Raw genomic sequence first — 7,088 nt, 5'->3', positions numbered from 1 at the left:
TCCCACAGGACCAAGTTGGACGCTTGTTATGGATGATGCTGGATGTCAACCACTCATCACCACAGCACTGTCACGGCGGGCCAAGCCAATGGGAATGAGAGAGAACTGTAATCCCTTCACAATAAGGGACCGGAACATTTCTGAGGGTCTCCCTCCTTCTCCCTCTCCAACAGTTTAGTCTGAGGCGAGGGCAGGCACGGAGTAATCTGCTGCATGACACACGCAGAAAGCCAGAGTCAAGAGCCCCCAAACACCCCCTAGAAAAAGTCTCTACAGTTTGTTATTACTGGGATTTTTCATGGTCAACTGTATATTTTCTGCAAGTTGTATTGTAATGGAGCCATTCAGACTGCTCTAATAAAACACTAATAATTAGTACCCGGTTACATAGGTTTTCTTCCAGGAAACTTCCAAGGAAAGTATTAGGAAATTACAAATCTGCAAGATACCGGTAATGTTAACTGGTTTCTATTCCAACATGGAAGTCTAAATGCTGTTTCAAATCCCTCTTCAACCTACCAGGAATTCAATTCTGGATATTGAATCCTAGTGGAAAATTGAGTCAAAAAGTAGTGCAGGCTAAAATCATTGTTTTTTTAAATTGCAGAATGTAACTACTAGAGCTGTTGGGTCCTTGTAAACTTTGGAGTGTGGTCTAGACCTACTCTATCTGTAAAGTGTCTTGAGATAACTCTTGTTATGAATTGATACTATAAATAAAATTGAATTGAAAATTGAATTGAATGTAACCCCACCCCCCAAAAGTTGCTAAAGTTGCATAATGTTACAGAAAATACAGAGGACATGACCCTGCCATGAACCAAATTAGATGAAATAGGCCATTGGTTAGGAGTTTTTTTTTCTTCTTTTTCTTAATATTGTACTTATCCTTTATAAAAACATGTCCTCAAAACTGACACAACAACCACTCGTTTAAATTCTTTCCCATGATGCCATGCAGGTTTCTTATGTATAAATATGTAGAAGCGGCTCACCTCTCCCTCCTCCAAAATCAATATCAATCTCAGCCGTAGCTCACTTGCCCTGGGTGGACTCATCGGTTGTTAATAGTTTTCATAATTACTGTACCTTATCTGATCAAATATACGCTTGCCATCTCGTCTGTTATTGGAATGACATTGATGGAGAAAAGTCTGGAAATAACTTCGAACTCTAAATGATGTATAGTAAACTGGCATGTGCACACTGCTACTCAGAAAAAGATGTAGGGGCTTATAACTACAGGGGATTACTGTATAGAGTACATACTCAGGAATTCAATGCCATCTTTCTGGGTGTCAAAGTGGAAGCTGCCAGGCTGTCTCCAAGGCACCCAAAATGGCTTCTACAAAAAGGATTATTACCATGACAGAAGCATGATGTGTTTCCCCCGTAGACAGACTTGTGGTTTTAGGTTGTGGTAGCGGTGATAAACTTGGATATCAGGGTACCTGCGAGGAGGAGGCCTTTATTTCATTTACCTCCCACAACCGAAGGCGCCGCGGGCCTCTCCAAAGGCAAAATAAATGGACATAAAAGATCCAGTGGTGCATCAGTGGCGGAGATGATAAGACGTTTCAGAGAGAACGGAAACGGGCTGGAGGGATAATAAAGTGATCGGCGGCAGGGGGGGGGGTCAGACAGTTGATCTGTCTCCTCGTGGCTGGGCTGTTATCTACTGTGCCATAGGTTCAGGCCTTCACATGCAGGAGGCATCCACTGCCACACAGAGGCAATGATTACTTCCAGAGAGGAACCGTGTTAGAGAGTTTCGGACGGGGAGAAGAAAAACTGTTCGAGGAACAGCAACGTGAGAGTAGACCCGAAGGGCAGTGTGGAGAAATCTGTTTCCTGCAAACTATCATCTGTCAAGAGGAGAGTTTTCAGATGGGAAAAACACAGAGACGATGTGTTTTTCCGTACAAGTTAGTGTTTTGGTGTGACTTCTAAGTAAAAAGGGCAGAGCATTTTGACTCTGGAGAGATGAGGGGGAGAAGAAAAAAGAAAAAAAAAGGGTAATAAGAAAAACTGCCAGCAGCACAAAATGGCTGTCGTAATCCGGTTATCCCCAGGCTCTAAAGATACTGGTCCTCTCCTTAGGAGTCTATCTTTTCTTCTTATGTCAAAACTGTCCTCCATGCACTCAGGTGGATTAAGGAGTCACACTGTAGAAAGAAATTGACAGGTACAGAAAGACCCGGGGGTGAAAAGGGAATGAAAGACGACACAGAGAGGCAGGCCGGGGAGCTCGGCCCGGGGAAGTGGGCCAACATCTGTCAAGAAAAGAATCTATCAAGTCGACTCCACGCTGGAGGAAGAACATGCTGATGTTCTTTTTCCTAATTTACTGTATTGATTGAGTGAATAATTACTGGCAGAGCTAAGTACGTATCTTATGAAATGTATTTTCTTTCTTTCTCTGAACGTCTGAAGTGGATTGTTTACTGATGCGGATGCATTATCTCACTCAGGTTATATTGGGTTTAATGGCAGCTCCTCATGAGAGTCCAATAATTCTATTAGAGTAAATTGCCTTCTGGATAGATCAAATATGCATATTGTCTACCTTTGTTGAAAATGACAAAAGGCTCTTCTCCACATTGCAAGCGTAGAAGGAGAAGCTGCTGCAGGACATGCTGTTATTGACATTGCCCGGGTGATTCCTTTTTTTTTTTTTTTTTTTTCGCAGACACAAATGCCAAAAAATGACCTAGTTCCAGCTTCTTCGTTGAGAGGATTTTTTACTTTTTCTTAGTTTTATGTGAGAGTGAAGTTTATATCTATGGATTTGAACTCCTAGTTAAAAAAGAAGCAATATTAGGATGTCACTTTGGGCTTTTTGGGTAATTTTGATGGGCATTTGTCTCCATTTTCTGACTTTTTATAGACCATACAAATAATCGATTCATTGAAACAATAATGATTTGATTCACTGACATTAAGTGTAATTGTTAGTTGCAGTCCTATATCATTTTAAACGTGATCATTTTTCTCACAAGCCTTACTCAGATTAAAAAAACCCCAAAGCAGACGTGATGAGATGAAGGCCAAGGTCCCTATGTGGGCATGTGTCTTTGTTGTGATTTAACACACTTTTATTTCATGAAAATCAATTTGAATGGAGTGATTTAAAAAAAAAAGGTGCACACTGGAATTATATTACTTCTATATGGTGAACTGGTGAATGGGTTTTCTCTTCTGATTATGGGGAAAGTTCAGATGCACTCTTATTTCAAATTTTGTCATTTCAGCTCCAAATAAATACACTGAAAGTCCAAAACTACATTGAAGTCTAACAAGAGTTCCTGACACTTCTGAGCAGCCCATTAGGAAACATTTCAGGGGGAAAATCCCCAAGATTTTCAGTGCTCTGGGGGGATTTCACTAAATCGCGTGCTTATTCTCATGAGACTTAGGAAAAGCAAAGCGTTTTTAATAGCTTTCCCCCTGACACATTGATGGGGGAATATGCTTTGGCTCTGTAGATATCTTCAATCCCGAGAGGTTAGGAGAGAGGGAGAGAGAGAGAGATCCGCTGCCTGCCAGTACACTTTTCACAAGGCCCCATCTGAACTAAATTAATACACTTCCTCTAACATGTGAGGATAAACCTGAGGGCCACATTACTGTGGCAGCCCCTATCAGCCCGCTTGTAATACAACCGAGTCAGCAGTCAATGAGATACATTTGCAACCAGGCATTTGTCAGCGACTCAGTGCCACAGAAGCAGGAGATTTAAAATGTCCTGCAGTAAATTAAGTCCTGCTTGAGAAGTGAAAGGTGCCGGCTAAGCAGGCGGCTGCTTTACTTTAAATGACAGACTGGTTAAGGGGGTGATGATGGTGTGGTGATGGAGGGAGGAAGGAAACTGAACCAGGGCTAGAAGCATTTTTTTCCCCCCTGATTACAGCGCCAATGCATGTAGAAAAATGTAAATATGTTAGCCTTCAGAGACTGAAATAGTTATCGCTAAACCCACGACTCCAGGATTAACCTGATATGTATATAAATTATCATCTACTCATTACAACTAACAGCATTCTGCACTGAACTATGGCAGAATATTAAACTGTCCACTGCCTTTAGCAGACACTAACGTGATATGACTCAGGATCTGTGATAGCTCTGAAGGGCATGAGTCAAGCTTAGTAGAGAATGGGCCAATTTGTAGCAGATCTTTGGAGTCATTATCTAGTTAAAAGATGCTACCTGAGGTTTAGAACCCTGTCGATAGGAAGCAGAGGAACTCAGCTCTCGCCCTGACCACTGGGGAGAAGGGATTTGTCGTGAGAAATGGAGAAATAGCATGCATAGTACCTAAAATAATTATACATTAGTAATGAAATATGGGTGATGGGTTATCAACATTTGAAATATCATTTAAGTGTTTTTCAGTTGCAAGGTCCCTTGTGTCGTCTTTGGGTCAAATTTGACCAGTTTTTGTAGTTTTATATCAGAAATATGGGTTTCTTTGAACCAAAATGCCCAAATATAACATGGATGCATGGATGGACGCTGTATGGAACCAATACAGCGTTCTTCGCAGGGAAAATAAATGACACATTCATTGAATTTTGGGTGTTCTTTTGAAAAACATGTTTAAATGATTTTTAAACAGTATCCTGAAATAAACCAGTCTGCGATCCACTCAACATCCTTCGACCTTAATCTTTTTAATTTGAAAATGAGGTATAATGTTATATAAATTAGGCTTGTTGACTATGAATTTAAAACAAAACGTGTTAAAAAAAAAAGTGACAAAAACGTTTAAGAAAGTTACAAATACGTTTTCAAAGAGCCACAAATGCGGAAAAAAAGCACCAACAATTAATATTCACTTTTGACCTGGATGGACAACAAGTTCATGGTCAAAGGGAAGACAACACACGGGTTAGTCAATCAGACACCTCTTTATATTGGCTTTTTAACCAAAAATGCTTTGATGTCGCCCCAAAATGGCCATTGCAATTGCAATAAAATAAAAGCAGAATATGTTGTCTATTTACATTCTTCAATTCCCCAATTTTTGTCAGCAGGTTTGTCAGCAGTTGATTTTTTACTGTAGTTTTGAAGAAATTAAAGGAAACGTGGCCGCCGAGAAAGAGGAAACAACATGAGACGTGAAAAGATCCAAAACACTGGTATGGACCTTTACTTTTATCTCTCTTGGTTTGGTCTTGAAATGGGATTACAGTATCCATTTGAAAGATGTGAATCATCAGCAACATCTCTTCCCGCCCTGTTAATAGGGCAATGAGTTTCTCTTCCACTAGGAATGTGGAAGAGAAACTCGTTGCTGTAATAACAGGGCGGCTACAGGGGAAGTGGCAATATTCAGAAATTCACACACTTCATAGCATGAAGTCACTCTGCAAATGATAGAGCATAGCACCACTAAGAGGCTTATGGAAATAATGGAAATAGTGTAGCTCCCGTGGCGATGATATGCTTGCTGTAAAAGAAAAGCAAAGAGTGGTATTTACCGAAATATCTCCTGGACTTGTGTTAAGCAGAGCAGTGGCTGTCCTGAGCCAGGCTGGAGGGAGGGGGGGCACAGATGCTGTCACAACAGCAAGCTCAGATAAGCCCCCACTGGGGGAGACAGAAAGGCATTAAGTGAGCATATCTTTAAAAAGTCTGATGCTCCTCCTGAGTCACCGGGCTGAGAATGTGCACAGAATAATTATAGGCAGTGGATTTAGACCAGAACATTTGGCTGTGTTCATTCGTAGGCATGTTTTTCACCTCTTGGAAATCTGATGATAAGTTTTCCCTAACACATGGGATGTGCAGTTTAAAGAGAGAGGAACTGTTAGAAGCCAGTGACCCACAGAACTACTGTGCATGCACTGCCTTCTTTTTCTGTAGGGTAAACCTACACAATATATCTGTTGTTTGAAAAAGTAGGCAGCCATACTTGAGCTAAAATGTGATCTTAATAAGACTAAAGTATCAGTTTGATGTAGATAAAAAGGGACCTTGTGCAGAAAATAACGCTAATAGCTAGTATATAATTACATTAACAAAGAAACAATCAACAGAAACCCCCTAATTGTAGTACTGGCAAAGCCCACTAGAGACCAGTATAACAATGCTAGTCTGGATAGAGTCTGGATCATGCAGCCGTGTCTTTCTTAGGTCTGTTTTGCAACATACATTTTTTAATGATTGATTTGCTTATTTGAGTGTCCTGTACCAGATGGTGCCCAGCCCAAATGGGCTCATGAGACACTGGACAGCAACCAGGATGGCCATATGACAAATAGCGTGTGAAAAGTGTGAATGTTCAAAAGGAAAACATGTCAACACATTCACTTTCCATATCAAAAAGGTTTTATAATGTTGGGTACAGTGGTCGCTGTCTTAGCTTTCAGGCATTTTCTATAAATCCTGCATTGGAAAATTGTCTTCATTAAAGAGCCAACTACACATATAGCCTACCTACAGACAACAAAAATGAATAGGGTTCCTAGACGGTATAAAAATATATATGTTTATATGTTTAATTTAAATAAATAAAGTCACTGTACGTGGGGCAATGACATTTTTCGTCAACAATACCATGATCCCAAAAAACACACACTGCTCTTCAGGAAAACGATGGGCTCGTCCGGGATTTGAACCCGGGACCTCTCGCACCCAAAGCGAGAATCATACCCCTAGACCAACGAGCCACACCAGTTCCGTCTGAATATACTGTAAAAGAACCTAGGCCTACCAACTGCTGCTGAAAAAGACGGATAGGTTGTCTATCTTTTTTTAATATTGTCCAAAACATATTATCTCGGTTATTTACGTTACATAGCACGTTGAAATTAGTAACAAACACATACTGTTCTGAGTTTACCATTAATGAACAAATTAGTTCCACTTAACGTTCGGTAGGCATTTGAACTTAACACTCTTTAATTAAAGGCTATAGTCACCAATGCGTTTTATCAATATTCAGGCCCATAATGTTTATTTTAAAAAACATTAATCTTAAAATCATTGTGTTGTGGTAAAAATATTACTCTCCGAGTCAAGAGGGAGCATTAGCACCATCTTTTGATCAGTTAATGTTACTAATGCAAATTCAAAAGTTCTCG

At 40.2% G+C, this 7,088-nt stretch overlaps 1 non-coding gene across 1 annotated transcript; it reads right to left on the bottom strand.

The window, feature by feature from the left end:
* Positions 1–6,602: 6,602 nt before the first annotated feature.
* Positions 6,603–6,674, bottom strand: trnap-ugg (transfer RNA proline (anticodon UGG)). Its single transcript has one exon. It is a non-coding gene; the product is annotated as a tRNA-Pro (tRNA).
* Between the last annotated feature and the right edge of the window lie 414 nt (positions 6,675–7,088).

This window comes from Etheostoma spectabile, unplaced genomic scaffold, assembly GCF_008692095.1.
Source record: "Etheostoma spectabile isolate EspeVRDwgs_2016 unplaced genomic scaffold, UIUC_Espe_1.0 scaffold00001437, whole genome shotgun sequence".
NCBI lineage: Eukaryota > Metazoa > Chordata > Actinopteri > Perciformes > Percidae > Etheostoma > Etheostoma spectabile.
Note: the sequence above shows the minus strand (reverse complement) of the source record. Positions and strands in the feature narration are given on the sequence as shown.